Below are 14,786 nucleotides of genomic sequence, written 5' to 3'. Positions count from 1 at the left end.
GCATGGCTTCCTCTTTATGTTAGATGCCAAGATCGCCAAACCTAACTTACAGATCATTCCATGAGGGGCATCATGGTGCACATGTTTTGAATGTGCACATATTTCTGGCTTTATCTTATTTTTCTCTCCCTCATTTTCTACCCGCTCCCCATCCTAACTTACTTGGGTTTTTTTTTACATTTTATTTATTTATTTCAGAGTTGAAAAGGAGAGAGAGAGAGAGAGAGAGAGAGCACAAGCAGGGGGAAGGTTCAGAGGGAGAGAAAGAGAGAACCCCCAGCAGATTCCTCATTAAGCATGGAGCCCTACGTGGGGCTGGATCCCAGAATCCTGAGATCACAACCTGAGCCAAAGTCAGAGGCTTAACCGACTGAGTCACCCAGGTGTCCCCTAACTTACTTGTTTTTAAGTCTGGTTATAATGTAGTCACCTTTGCAAGTTACTTCAAATCCTCTTTGGAATGAAGTGGAGTATTAACAACCAACTGGACTTGACAACCCATGGGGTCAAGGGTATGACTTTCCAGGCCTTCATTAGAGAAAGGAAAATCTGGAGGCAGACTGGTGCGGGGGTGACTCTGAAAATGAGTTTCATTTTAGAAGGGGGATTCCGTCAGACCTTGCCAATTGAGCTGCTAAGTGAGGTCTGCTTCCTGCAGGCTTAGCCCTCCCCGGGCTCTGGGACAATGAAAGTCAGTAATAGGCTGATCCACTTGAAGCTGCTCCTTCATAGTGAGTAGCGTCCAGAATTGACCTGCTGCCCTCCCAGAGTCTGGGTGCTGGGTTCTTATGTGAATAGCGACCTTTGGTCTCTCTCTCTCTCTTTTTTTCTCCTTCGGTCTCTTTGAATTCACCCACCATGCTTATAATACCCGTGGCTCTTTGGCCCTGGCTCTCTGTGGTGTCCTGTACTTGAGGGGTTTCTTTCCATCCCTTTACACACTGAACTGGACTTTGCTTTTAGCATCCTTCACTTCATCCCAAATGATTTTCTCTGGTTTAGGACCTGGATGGACTGAATGTTGATCTGCTACATCAGAACTTTCTGGGCTATGAATGCAGGTCTGGATCAGACTTGAGTTTTCTCTGCTGCTTTTGATTTGATTTAGGATTATCTGTTCCTCCCGAGGAGAGGCATCTGCCCAAGCTGGTCTAACCAGTATTCCCAGCCCTCACTCCACGGTTGCTGCAGAAGGGCCCCTCCTCCAAAGGTGAGCTCCCAGCATATCTAGCAGCCAGGACCAAGCTGAATGTCATGAGTTTGAGGTTCCAAAGGCAATCCAGGTAGAGATATATGCCAGTCAGGAAATATGAAGCCGACAAGATTAAAGAGAGTGAATGGTATTGACTTAGGAGATATCCTCATGGAAAGAATTAACTGTAGACATTGGCAAGAATACATCACCCAGAGACTGGTATTGTGGTAAGAAGAGAAAAAGGACAAGGAGATACCTTGGGGGCAATATCTCTACTATGGGGACAGGAGAGGGAGGGAGATCAATAAAGTAACCCAAGATGGTATGATCAAGAAGACCCAAGGAGAAACAAGGGGAGCAGAAGGTATGGGAAGCTCAGAGAGAAAGGAGCTACATGAAGAAGGCAGTGAAAAGTGACAAGTGGTGCAGAGAAATCAGGAAGGAGGAGGAGGAGGAGAGGGGAGGACGAGAGAGAGGAAGAGGAGGGAAACAACACATTGACATGGTGACCACAGGTCACCAGTGAGTTTTGTGGGATTACGCTGAATTGAATCATGGCCAAAAGTCTGACTGGACAGAATGAAAATATGAAGAAGTGGTGAGAAAATAGGGGATTTATGAAAAGCCTATATTTTAGGAAATGCTCCGAAGAGAAGAAAGAACTTTAGGGAGGTAGACGCTATAGAAGCACTGGGCCATAAAGCCTTTTGTTAGTGGTCTGTTTGAATGACAAGCTGAATCTGAACCAATCATGAAGCCTAATTTCCATGTTCTTCTTGGTGGAGAAAGAAGCAAAGCAGTATTTCTTCCTTTGGTAAGGCTGCGCAGACATCTGTCACAAGACTATACGCCCTTCCAAAGTGTCCTGATGGAAGGTGCAAATGTCAATATCCTTGAATAGTCTACAAGGGAACCTAGAACAGATTTTTGACTCATCAGAAGCAAAAGATAGCTTTTAGCAATGCCGGCTAATTTGGGCGAGAGACATGGTCCTGTTTTTCAGGGATTTGTCATCCCAGACAGGTTAGAATATCATTTAAATATTTTCTATATTCTTGTGTTGAGTACACTTATGTGGAAAGTGGCCCAGGGTGTTGGGGGAAATCTGTGGCAGATGGTCATTAAAGTAAAGACCACATCATGGAAGTAGAAATGACCAGTTTTTGAGTGACTACACAAGAAGAGACTTTGACGATTTAAATTCCTATCCAAAAACATATGTAGTTTTATCCACTTGAGAGTAAATTACTTTTAGAGTGACAGAAGATTAGCTGTGGAAGTCTCATCTGAATATAAAGTCTTGTCTATCTCTAATACTTACAGAGGTAAGTCACAGGGAAATTGCGTTTTGACGCCGATAAACGATCTTCCTCATGTTCACTGATCAAATTGCAAAGCAAACTTAATTCTGAAAGTATTAACAATGTTTACACATTTAAGGGTTGGTTACTCTGTCAAAAATATAGGTCCAGAATGAATTGTTAGAAGCTGAAAAGCCAAAAACACATTTCTCTCCACTGGCTTCCTATACTATGCTTTGAATCCAAGCTCCTAATCTGGCTTTGCCTTCAACTGTATGTCCCCCATGTTCTGTGGGCCTGCACTTTGCCTCAGTGAGGCCATTCTGTGTACTGCCAGGTCCACTTTTGCTTCCATGTCTTTGTCTCTGTCGGGTCCACTTCAGCTGTCTATCTTCAAGTCCAAGACAGAGAGACTACATCCATTGACTCATCATGGTCAGCATCTGCCCCTTTAGCTCTATTTAAAGAGCTTCACTGGAGACTTTTTTACTCATGACCTCACTCCCGCTTCATTCTGGTGTTCTCTGGTTTCATGTTGGCTTAGATCCAGTTTCTGTCTCCCCTCCTGTTTTTTACACATTGGGTATGAAGATGCTTATGAACTGACCTTCATTTTCTAGTTCATCCTTGGACACTTCCCAGGTGGCTTCAGCTGTACATTAGCTCTCTGGCTCTGATTCTCTCTAACAAGATACCATATCCTAACCCAATGCCACTGAGCTCTACACATGCACTCACTCACTAGGCTAGTGCCGTTGACCCCTGAGTGTATGTGTGTGTGTGTGTGTGTGCATGCATGTATGCGTGCAAGCACATGCATGCATGTATGCACACGTGTCTGTGTGCGAAGGTACAGTGCTCAGAAGTTTGCCTATTAGCAATGACCACCTTCTCTCTTATCTAACCAAGACCTATCTTAGCCAAGTTGGGTAAACCTAAGAGCCTCAATATTCTTATCTTTAAGATGAGGATAATGTTATTCCCAAATGGCGTTGTGAGGATTTAAATTTTGAAAATTACATTGCATTCAGTAGAGTCTATGGCACATGGACAGGGCTCAGTAAATGGATGCTTATCTCAAATCTTAGCACTATTATGATGATCAGATTTCATCAGTCAGATTTCTGATGATCTCTTCCTTTTCTAATATTTGGTGACACTTAAGTCTGAATCCTGAAATTGACCAATCATTCAGTCACATGTTAACTTGTATTATCCTCTTGATTCTCAAACCAGATTGTAAGAAGATTAAGAACAAGGATGATACATTATACTTTTCTGGTGTCTCCTACAAAATTAAGCACACAGTAATGTTTGACAGCACAGAAGAAGGTAAGAAAACCAAGAGAGGTCTAAGAGAATGCACTTTGAATGGTGCCTATAAAAGGGATCTTCCGTCAAGAGGCAAGAAAACATTAGTACATCTCTGAGCTTACTGACAGATTTTCAAGCTAGATTCCACTACTGCTCGCTCCCACCCTAAAACTCATGAAGAGAGCAACAAATATCTCCATCCAAAGATGTGATGGTCATCCTTCCACACCAAGCATATCACGTTTCTCCTCTCCTTTCTGCCACAGATGCTGATCTCAAGGAGTCACAAAGCAGAATGCAGTACCTCCTCACAAATAGTCTAGGGGGCCCCAGACTCAAAAATGTTAATGCCTCACATATTGCTGTCCAAGATCATAGGGCCAAGGGGATGTGGACCCTCATCTAGTCTCCATGTTAACAGGATTCCAGCAAGCCCTCCTTATGTTCACAAGTCCACCCCCGCCCCTTTGCAAGTTAGTCAGTGGGCCTTGCCTCCATGACTGGACCTTCTGGGAGGGTGAATTGAGGAGCTAGAAGGCCTCTCTTGGGGTTGAAAATCTATGTAGAAGCCCCATTACACAGGCCCAGTTGGAGAAGTCCATTTGCCCTCCTTCCCACCCCTTTTGTCACCATAAATAATATTTTGCAAGCTATTGCCCAGGGATATGACATTAGGAAGCCATTTGCAGGAACCTCGAAGGCTCTTCTGGGTGGAGTCTCATGTTGTTCCAGAAGGGAGCTCCCATTAGTGGAGTTATATGGCCTTTGGAAGGTATGGCAGTGGCCTCTTGCTTAGCTTTGAAAGGAAGCCAAGTGACCTCTAACCACCAACTGGTCCTAATTCTACTCATGTGTTTAAGTCTTCTTTCAGCCGATCTGGTAACCAGCAGTAGCAGATTAGTGAGTACAGCTATTCTGACTATTTCTAGGATGGCTGCCATTTTCTTGCATGGAAAGGAATCGGGCCGGCAGCATTTGCTGCCATATCCTCTCTCCTGGAGCAGTGATTAGTTGCACCATTGAATTCTAAGCCTCTCTTTCAGCAATTACAGCACCTTCTATTATGAGCTTGTTGAGAGTTGGTTTGGGTAAAATTTTGCTTATTTTCTTGCTCTACGGGAAAATCACATTCTGTTCCCTTGCCCAAAGCAACTGTGCCTCTAAACCTGTTCAGGGCATCTGGCTTTTGAGATCAATGGCAACACAGACACAATTGGACCATGCTTCTCTCGTGAGCCAATCTCTCCCTTTCACAGACCTCAGCAGTGTCAGATTAAGTGAGCAACAACTGGGCTGAGCTACCCATCAAAACAAATCAGTCAACCCATAAATAAACTGCTGGGATACCTCAAGGGATTTAGAAGAATTTTTCATTGTCTTGTTCTTTTGCTTAATATATGATTTCTGCAAGGGGCATGGTGGCATATATTGCTTTGGCAGCCCTCCCCCCTGTTAGTGTGGTGATTGGCAGAGGCTCACACACTGCCCTTCTGGGGGCACTTCAGTAGAGACAGCTTGGAGAGAAGTGGTATTTCACAGAGAAGCAATCTCTTAGCATGTTTGGTGTGTGACAGAAATAGGAACCATATTTTCTGTCCCAGTGATAAGAAAATACACACTTACAAAACTCAAGAGCACTTATGGAGAACTTACTTAGACACAAGGTTGCTGGAACCATAGTATACAGATAGCCTAGCATCTGGCGCAGATCCCGGCTATATCCCATATCTTGTCTCTGATGCTCTGCCCTTTGGGGTTTGTGAGTTTGTGGAAATTCTTTTGAGAAGATGTCACTTTTTCCTGATTATTTGGCTTATTCATATATCAACTTTTAAAAAAAGAGAAAGAATCATCTCTATATTTCGTATTATATCTATGCACTGATATTTGTCTTCCTTACCTTGGAGTGTGTCTTACCCACCTTTGCATGCCTCGGGTCTGGCATTATGACTTCTATTAGGTCATCTGAAGGAAACAACGGAACGGACTCAAGTAGAGATTGAAGGTGTCATTCAGCAGATGCATGTCAGGGAGCACCTGAAAATCAGGTCACTTCCCAGTCAAAGCAGGGTTTTAGTTCTGCAGGGCGAAGGAAAGACAGGTGGCATGTCCTGGTGGTTTGGGTCAAGTAAAGGTTTTGGTCTATTATTGGTGTGAAATGTGTCCCAGTTTTCGTGCATCTTTGCATGAAAGGATTGTGGATGTGGCCCCATCCTGGTACCTGTTAAGAACAGCACTTTCAAGAACCGTTTTTACAAACTCTGCAGTTTGTTGGTTAGTTGGGGTCCACGAGGAGGGGAAGGTAGGGGGAAAAAGGATAGGAAGTTAGGGGTCTGAGGCAGTGGTGAAACAGAGAGCTCTCTGTCATGCCAGTTGAAGTCTTTTTACAGAGTAAATGCCTAGCAAGTGTTTGTTGAGTGCATGAAGATATGGCTGAAAAGATGTAGGATCCACGTCTGAAGTGCGTAACTTTCCTCTCATTGGACAAGTGTAAAATAGGATTCAACTGCAAGAACTCAAAGACTTCCCAGGGATCTGGGCTGTGTCAGAATGAGCAGAAGCTTACTAAAATGGGACATATCTCTAGCTTAAGGAAGCAGGCATTTAATAGAGGGCATTTCATGAGCTCTCAGAAGAAAGACAGTTGTGTTCTGGTCCCCTAGTAGCAACCTCCTGGTTTTGCCACTCTCATTCCCTCAGGCTTCAGAAAAAGGGGTAGAAAGCTATACTCACACCTGAAATTCTAACAAGAAACAAACTGATGTGTACTATGGAAAAGTCACTCTTAGTGTGTCCAAAAAATACAATATTTATCTAGAACTATGTTAAATATGAACAAGATGGAAAGAAACTGTCCTGGTAACTGCAAAATTTCTCCCTGTTCCCCAACCTTGCTCAAGCTCTCCCTCCCTACCACCACACGAGTGAAAAAGAGAAACATTATGCTGCATTCAAAATACAGAAAAGAATCCAATATGGAAGAAATTATAATCTTTAAATCAGCATATTCCCCATGAGTGTTTCAAATTACAGGTGAATTTAGTAAGAATGTATACATTTATTTATTTATTTAATAATATCAATTTCAGGGATAGAATTTAGTGATTCATCAGTTGCATACAACACCCAGTGCTCATTACGTCAAGTGCCCTCCTTAATGCCCATCACCCAGTTACCCTATCCCCTCCATCCACCACCCCTTCAGTGACCCTCAATTTGTTTCTTAGAGTAAAGGGTTTACTTCCTCTTTGTTTTCATCTTATTTTATTTTTCCTTCTCTTCCCCTATGTTATTCTGTTTTATTTCTTAAATTCCACATATGAGTGAAGTCATATGATATTTGTCTTTTTCTGACTGACTTACTTCATTTAGCCTAATACCCTCTAGTTCCATCCACATCATTGCAAGTGGCAAGATTTCATTCTTTTTGCTAGCTGAGTAGTATTCCATTGCATATATATACCACGCCTTCTTTTTCCATACATCTGTTGATGGACATCTGGGCTCTTTCCATAGTTTGGCTATTGTGGACATTGCTGCTATAAACATTGGGGTGCATGTGCCCCTTTGAATCTCTATGTTTGTATCCTTTGGGTAAATTAAAAAGAATATATACTCATTTTTAAAAACAAGAGCACACAGAGGAAATGGAGCAATAGCCATAGAATTCTGAAGAGAAAAGCTCCTGAAGAATATAATTTGGCCCCAGTGGTCATTTAAATATAAAGACAACAAGTGAACATTCACAAGCAAATAATTTAGAGCATGTGACTCCCATAAGCTTCTTGATAAAAACTTCCCAGTGATAAAATGTAACTGCTTGAGAGGTGAATCAAAATGAATAACTTAGAAACGGGAAAACCATGGTCACCAAACAAACACTAATGCTGAATTTGTTTAACTGTAGAACTAAGATTAAGCCACTGGCAGAGGCGTAATTGCGCAGCAGAACATGAATGTCAGGAGCCCTCTAAAAGTAATAATAATGCACAGAACAAATATTGGGAGGTAGAGACAAGAGGACACTGGAGGAAGGCTTAAGAATATTGGATATTTTGTCTCTCATAGCAAGTAATCAATATTGTCTGAAGCTGAAACATGTACTTTAAAGAAATGAGTCCAGGTTTTTAAATGATTTTTGTAGCCTTTTTTCTTAAATGTGATGAGATATTTAAAGAACTTACATTTTGGGAGCAGCATTTTCTAACCATCTATCCACGTATCTACTTATCCATTCATCAAGCTGTCTTTTTATATGCAGTGGACCCTTGAACAATGTGGGTGTGAATTACATGGGTCCACTTAGACACAGATTTTTTTTCAATAAATACAATACAGAACTGTAAATGTATTTTCTCTTCCTTATGACTGACTTTATTGTAAGAATACAGTATATAGTACAGATTTTTCACTGCACAGGGGTTGGCACCCCTAACCCCCTTGTGTTGTTCAAGGGCCAGCTGTATAGGCAAAGAGAGATGTTTGGGGTGAATGTCACCAAATGTTAACATTGATTATTACTAGGGATTACTTTATTTTCTTTGTTCTCCTTTTCTTTATTGCTTGAATTTTTAATAATGAGCCAATGCTTACTTTATAAAAACAATAAAAGCGTTATTTTGTCCAAAAATTAGAGGACCACATCATATAGTCAGTTTTTCTTGAGGGTCAGATTTAGGCCTTGAGTAGTATTTCTTCTAACCACACCTTCAATTTGGAGATACAAGATCATCAGCAAGACTCACTGAGGTATTTCAAATTCCCTCCTAAGCTTATGAATTTTAAAGGCACTACCATTCAAGATAGAATTTAAGGAGGGAGAGCTGAATGAAATAAAGGAGATAAGAAGGAAACCTCATTTTGACCACGAAGTATCTGACATGGTTGTAGGACTATGGAGATGCTCAAGATGTCAGACCCAGGTTGAGGTATTGAGAGAGCAAGAGGGAAGTCACACCTGGAAGTCATGGTAACAGTGAGACCTCCAACATGCAAGCACATGGGAAGAGGACCGAGGACACAGGGAATGTGCGGTGGAAGATGGGAGCGTTAATGATGGGAAAGGAGAGAGGTGCACAGTTGCCAGGACAAATGGTGGGTAGAGAGCACCAGCAAGTCCAGGGCACAAATGATGCTGTGCAGACTCCTGCTTGCAAGGAAGATGGGACATGAGGGGTGCACTGCAAGACAGTAAGCAGAATGTCAATCCCTCCAAGCCCAATGCATCCAGCCATCTTAGATACAAAGGATGACGCTATACACATTACTAAAAGCTGGCAAGTCGGGGGTAACAAGACCCTTCCTTGCATTTAGACAAAATGAAATAACCGGAAACCAAACTGAAACCTTTCCAGACCCCAAATTTATTCTGAGAGAGAGATGGCTTGTCTGGATGAGAGTTTTCTCTTAATCACCTTAGTTGGTGTTCCAAGTAACATATATAAAGTTCTAATTCTGGTCTCCTCACCTGGGGGAGAAATGCGAGTGCCAACAACAACAGAACAGCAACTGCTACAATGAAAGTGATGCAGGAGCTAATCTTGGATTCAACACGATACAAAGGATCTAGAGGAGGAAAAAGGCAAAGAAAGACCTTAATCAATTGGAGTTTAACCTTTGGTTCAATGCATTGTGTCTTGTATCGGAACTACACAGGCTGAGGCTGCTTTATTTTAAAAGTTGTGTTGATGACTTATCAAAAACATTTTTATCTGGAAGATCATTCAGGTGAGAGAATACTCCAGAGTAATTTCTGTTCTACTTAGCATTTAGATAGCACCAGAGAGCTGTACAGGGTTATTAATACACATCTTGTACTTTCGAAGCAACTTACAATCTTTCTGGACAGTACCCCATCCATGGGGCTAAGTGGGGGTGGCCAAGGAGTCAGATGGCTTGAGCTTGAGCCTCCTCCTTTTGAACCATCTATTTGCTCTTCCTGCTGAGGATGGGCCCTTGTCTCGGAATCAGGTCCTTCAGCAGCACTGTCCTCATCTGTGAAGGACAGGACTCTCTTTGTCTGTGAATCCTCTGTGAGACAGGCCACTTCTCATACAGGAACACAAAAAGAAGATGCAGGACACCCAAAAATACTCCTTATGTGGCTCTAGACAAAATAGAGAATTGCATTTTACTCCCCTCTGGCACCAGCCTTCTTCCTGTTGAGACCACTTCTCATCCTTGCTCTGATTAGGACATTTAGGGACTTCATGCTCCCCCATGTTTTCCCAGAATCCCTCACTGGGCATCCCTCCTACCCCTCCCCACCTCCAGACAGCAGCAAGCAGTTCCTTCTCCTGAAGATAGCAGACTGGGCCCTTTTCTCTTGTTCTGGAATTGGGGCCAAATCTCTAGAGCTAATGATGAGCAGTGCTTGGTTCCCCATACTTCAGAGAGAGCTGCTGGGGATTGCCAGCAACCTGGGCCTGCAGCAGAACTGGCTTTCCCTCTTCCCAGACCTCTCTCTCCAGGCTGTAGGAGAGGCTGAGGCAAGAGAGACAGGGAAAGAGTCCCTGTGGTTTGTGCCCTTGTATAAAGTGTGGTGTCCAGCCTAAGAGATGATTCCCTTTCTTCCATTGAGCCAATGGAGGAGGCCTCTGAGAGAATTGCTTCTCAAGGTTGGCCCTTCTTGTCAGAAGGGGAGATGGCAGGGTGGTTTCTAAAAGTGTGCAAGCCCAAGGCAGCTCAGTCCATGGGGGCACCCTAATAAAGAAAATATAACATGTCCTAAGGTGCAGTGCTTTGCAGTGTCCCCTCCCCAGGAACAGATTCCTAGCTGGGGAGAAAGATTGCGGAGTGCGAGCAGGTCATGTGGCAGCAAGGCTAGATGAGTTTGGTGTGGGCAGGATATGTCTCCCCTGGATGGGGTGAAAATCATACAACATAGCAGGGCTTGAGCTATCTTGCTATACTCTATACCTGGGAGATGTTGGCTGGGTCAGGGATCCCACTCCAAGACGCCAGGAGATGGAGGATCAAGACTGGGCTCTGCAGGGGATAGAAAAAGTCAAGAGATGCCAAATGGTGTTCTTAAGAAGTTCACAGCAGTGGACACTGCCACACCGAGGCTGCCAGGGCCAGTCAGTATAAGCCCTAGAAGCAAGGCTGGCTGCCCCAGAAATATGGTTAAATAGAGACATTTACCTTCCCTTCATCCTCTGTGCAGCTAGTGAAATGTTGGAAAATGGATGAAAAAGGGCACATGAATCATATAACCTTTTAAGTTCTTTAACCCTGCTACTTCTAGATCTGAAGTGCAGTCACAGGAGTATAAATTTTGTTTGGCTTGTTTAGATTCTAATGTGATATGAGGTCTCATTTAACATCTGTAAGTTTTAATATCTGTAAGAGATACCTATTAAAATAATCTTATTTTGAGATTTAAAAAATAATTTTGTATTATGTTATATCTCATTGCAAAGCAATGCATACCCTCTACAGAAAATTTAGAAAATTAGGACAAGGTTTTTTTTTTTTTTTTTTTTTAATGTTACTGTGATAAAAACACTTAACAGATCTATCCTCTTCAATAGGCAAGTTTTTATTTATTAATAGAGTAAAATGCCCCCATTTATTTCGCCCGCAATTCTGTGGATTGGTGATTTGGGGCTGAGCTTCAGTAGGCAGTCCTCATCTTTTTTTTTTTTAAAGGAAATATTGGTATATAACATTGTATAAGTTTCAGGTATGCAATATTATAATTTGACATCTGTATACACTACAAAGTGATCACCCATCAAAATTCTAGTTACCATCCATTACCAGACAATTGACCCCTTCACTCATTTTGCCCTATCATCTTCCTCCTTTCCTCTTTGGTAACCATCAATCTGTTCTCTGCATCAATGAGTTTGTTGTTGTATTCTTTGTTCATTTGTTTTCATTTTTTTTAGATTCCACATATGAGTGACACCATATGGTATTTGTCTTTCTCTTTCTGACTTATTTCACTGAGCATAATACCCTCTATGTTCATCTGTGTTGTCACAAATGGCAAGATCTCATTCTTTTTACATGGCTGAGTAATATTCCAGTGTGTGTGTGTGTGTGTGTGTGTGTGTGTGTGTGTGTATTCCATTCATTATCTATTCATCCATTTGATGGATACTTTGGTCACTTTGGCTATTGTGATTAATGCTGCAATGAATATAGGGTGCATGTACATTTTTGTTTAATGGGGTTTTAAATATTTTATTTATTTGAGGGAAAGAGAGACAATGAGAGAGAGAGAGAGAGAGAGAGAAATAACGAGAGCGAGCATGAGCAGGGGGAGAGGCTGAAGGAAAGGGAGAACAAGGAGCCCAATGCAGGGCTCGATCCAAGGACCCTAAGGTCATCACTTAAGCAGAAGGCAGATATCTAACTGACTGAGCCACTCACACATCCCTGTTTTTATTTTCTTCAGGTAAATACCAGAAGCAGAATAGTTGGATCATATGGTAGTTCTATTCTTAATTGTCTGAGTAACCACCATACTGTTTTCCACAGTGGGTGCACCAAATTACATTCCCACCAGCAGTGCATGAGAGTCCCTTTTTCTGCACATCCTCACCAACATTTGTGATTTCTTGACTTTTTGGTATTAGCCCTTTTAACAGATGTAAAGTGATAGCTCATTGTGGATTTGACTTGCATTTCCCTAATAATTAGTGATGTTGAGCATCTTTTCTTAAAGATGCTTAGACCTTTTCTGGTCTGTTGGCCATCTGTATGTCTTCTGTGGAAAAAAATATCTATTCAGATCCTCTGCCCATTTTTAAATGGGTTGTTTTAAAACAGATATGTTTTTTAAAAGCTAAATATGAATCGAAAGCAATAAACAGTGCTATTTTTGTGTTGGACACCTCACAGATGGGGATGGTCTCATTGCTTCCCTAGCAGGGAGATTGTTGTTTGAAGTTAGCTTGTGAAAGGACATTTCCTTCAGAGGCCTCAAATCGTGACATCTGTGAACCTGAAATAATTTCTTCTGGTAGAGGTGGAGGGCATTGGGGCAGGGCAGCAGGAAGGTGAGATACCAAAAGCAAGGCAAGCATGAGATAGAAGGTGGAAGGCAGATCTGGAGCTATGGGCCAATCGTGGGCCTCTGATGGGGCTGCTTAGAATTCTCCAGGAAGGCTGGGAGGCCAGGTGACATGAAAGGCTATGGATCAAACTAGACAGGAAGTCTAAAACTATATTTCCTCTCTCTCTTTGAGTTCCTCCTATATGCCAACCACTGGGCTACCCTCTGGTGGCAGAGATGACCAAAGCTCCATACCATACCAGTCTCTGCCAAACTAACAAGGATGATGTAGGTGAAGAGTTCATTAAAATGTCATCGGTTCCACCAGAGAAGTTTGAACTCGGTGCTGCAAGAGGACAGGGAAACCGAGAGTGTGGGAAGCCTCACACAGCGGGTGATACCTTAGTTGAATGGGGTGGGGCAGACAGAGGGGATAGCATGCACAGGGTGCAAAGGTACTGCCAAGGGTGGGTCGATGCGTAGGATGAGCAGCTCAGGGTAATGGGTGACAGTATTTGGGGAAGAGAGGGAGGAAGTTCTAAAAATCAGTTTTGATAGAGTCCTTTCGAGTTTTGCTCTAATTAGCTGTGATAAAATGGACAGACATGAGCTTTGTAGCCAGGCCAGTTAAAGCTTAATTGTTTAGCCCTGGTCTGTGCAAGCTGGGTGGCCTCAGGCAGGTTCTCCTTGCTTAGCTTTCATTGCCCATCTGTAAATAAAAGCGGTCAAAGCTGGTTCTTCAGGCTGTGCTAAGGATCAAGGGAGGGAACGGGAATGAGAGCACCTAATAGGCCAGAGATCTGGGAAGCAATGGCTTCCTCCTTCCTGCCTGAAAACCTAACTCTCCCAGGAAATCCTGCCACCTGCCCAGCTAGAAGGCTCCACATTCCATCTTCTGAGGGCAACACTGTGTCACTTCTCTGCCACCATTCTGGAGTCTGCAAAGGCGGAATCCACGAGAGTGATGAGTGTGTCGGGGCCTGGGTGAGATCTGGAGTTTGGAACACCACCAACTCTGTGTTTTGCCTTTAGGATGAGGCCTTCCTGAAGAGTGGTCCCACACAGTCACATGAGCTCAGGATACCTGGTGCAGCTCCAAATACCTGTGGTAGGAGACCTGGCAAGATAGGCTTAACCACACGCTCCAGCCCTTGGCAATCCCCCTCGATAGTGACCACTACGTGGTGCCCTCACCAGCCACTAACAGAACCCATCTGTCCTCTGTCAGAGTATTATGGCTGAATTGTGTCCCCCTGCCTGATTCACATGCTGCAGTCCTAACCCCTCGCACCTCGGAATATAACTATATTTGGAGCTAGGGTACTTAAACGGTGTTTAAGTTAAAATAGGATAAGCCCTAATCTAATAGGACTGGTATTCTTACAGTAAGAGGAGATTGGGACACAGACACACACAGAGGGAGGACCACATGAGGACACAGGGAGAAGACGGCCACCTACATGCCAAGGAGAGAGGACTCAGAAGGAGCCAACCCTGCTGACACTTTGATCTTGGACTGCCAGCTTCCAGAACTGGGAAACAATAAATGTTTGTTGTTGAAGCCCCTCTCCCCATGTGTGGCACTTTGTTGAGGCGCCCCTAGGCAGCAAATACGCAGTCTGAAAATCTTCGCCCCTCCTTGGCATTTTTCTTGTCAACAAAGACCAAACCCAACACATTCTGCTGGTGCTTGTACGTTCACACTGTGTCTGTGGCCCCTGCAACTGCCAGCCATGGAGAAAGGCATTCTTTCCTGCACACTCAGACCCTCACAAATGATACTTTCGACAACCACTTCAACCCCACAGCTCTCTCTTCCCCAAACCCCAGTCATCTGTGAGCCTTAATATTTTCTCATTGCTTCATGCATGTCAAGCCTGAGGCCTCAATGAGAGTATTGCCATTTGTTGCTGGAGGAGGTGGCAGCGTGGTTCAGCTTTGGAATCACGAGTCAACCAATGAAAGACCAAAG

General features: G+C 43.2%; 1 long non-coding RNA gene across 1 annotated transcript; it reads left to right on the top strand.

Annotated features, from left to right (window-relative positions):
• Positions 1-3,626: 3,626 nt before the first annotated feature.
• Positions 3,627-14,375, top strand: LOC140631834 (uncharacterized). Its single transcript, XR_012029339.1, has 2 exons — positions 3,627-3,828; positions 14,201-14,375. It is a non-coding gene; the product is annotated as an uncharacterized lncRNA (long non-coding RNA).
• Positions 14,376-14,786: the final 411 nt, after the last annotated feature.

This window comes from Canis lupus, chromosome 4 (genome assembly GCF_048164855.1).
Source record: "Canis lupus baileyi chromosome 4, mCanLup2.hap1, whole genome shotgun sequence".
NCBI classification, from domain to species: domain Eukaryota; kingdom Metazoa; phylum Chordata; class Mammalia; order Carnivora; family Canidae; genus Canis; species Canis lupus.
This window is presented reverse-complemented; position numbering and strand designations above follow the sequence as displayed.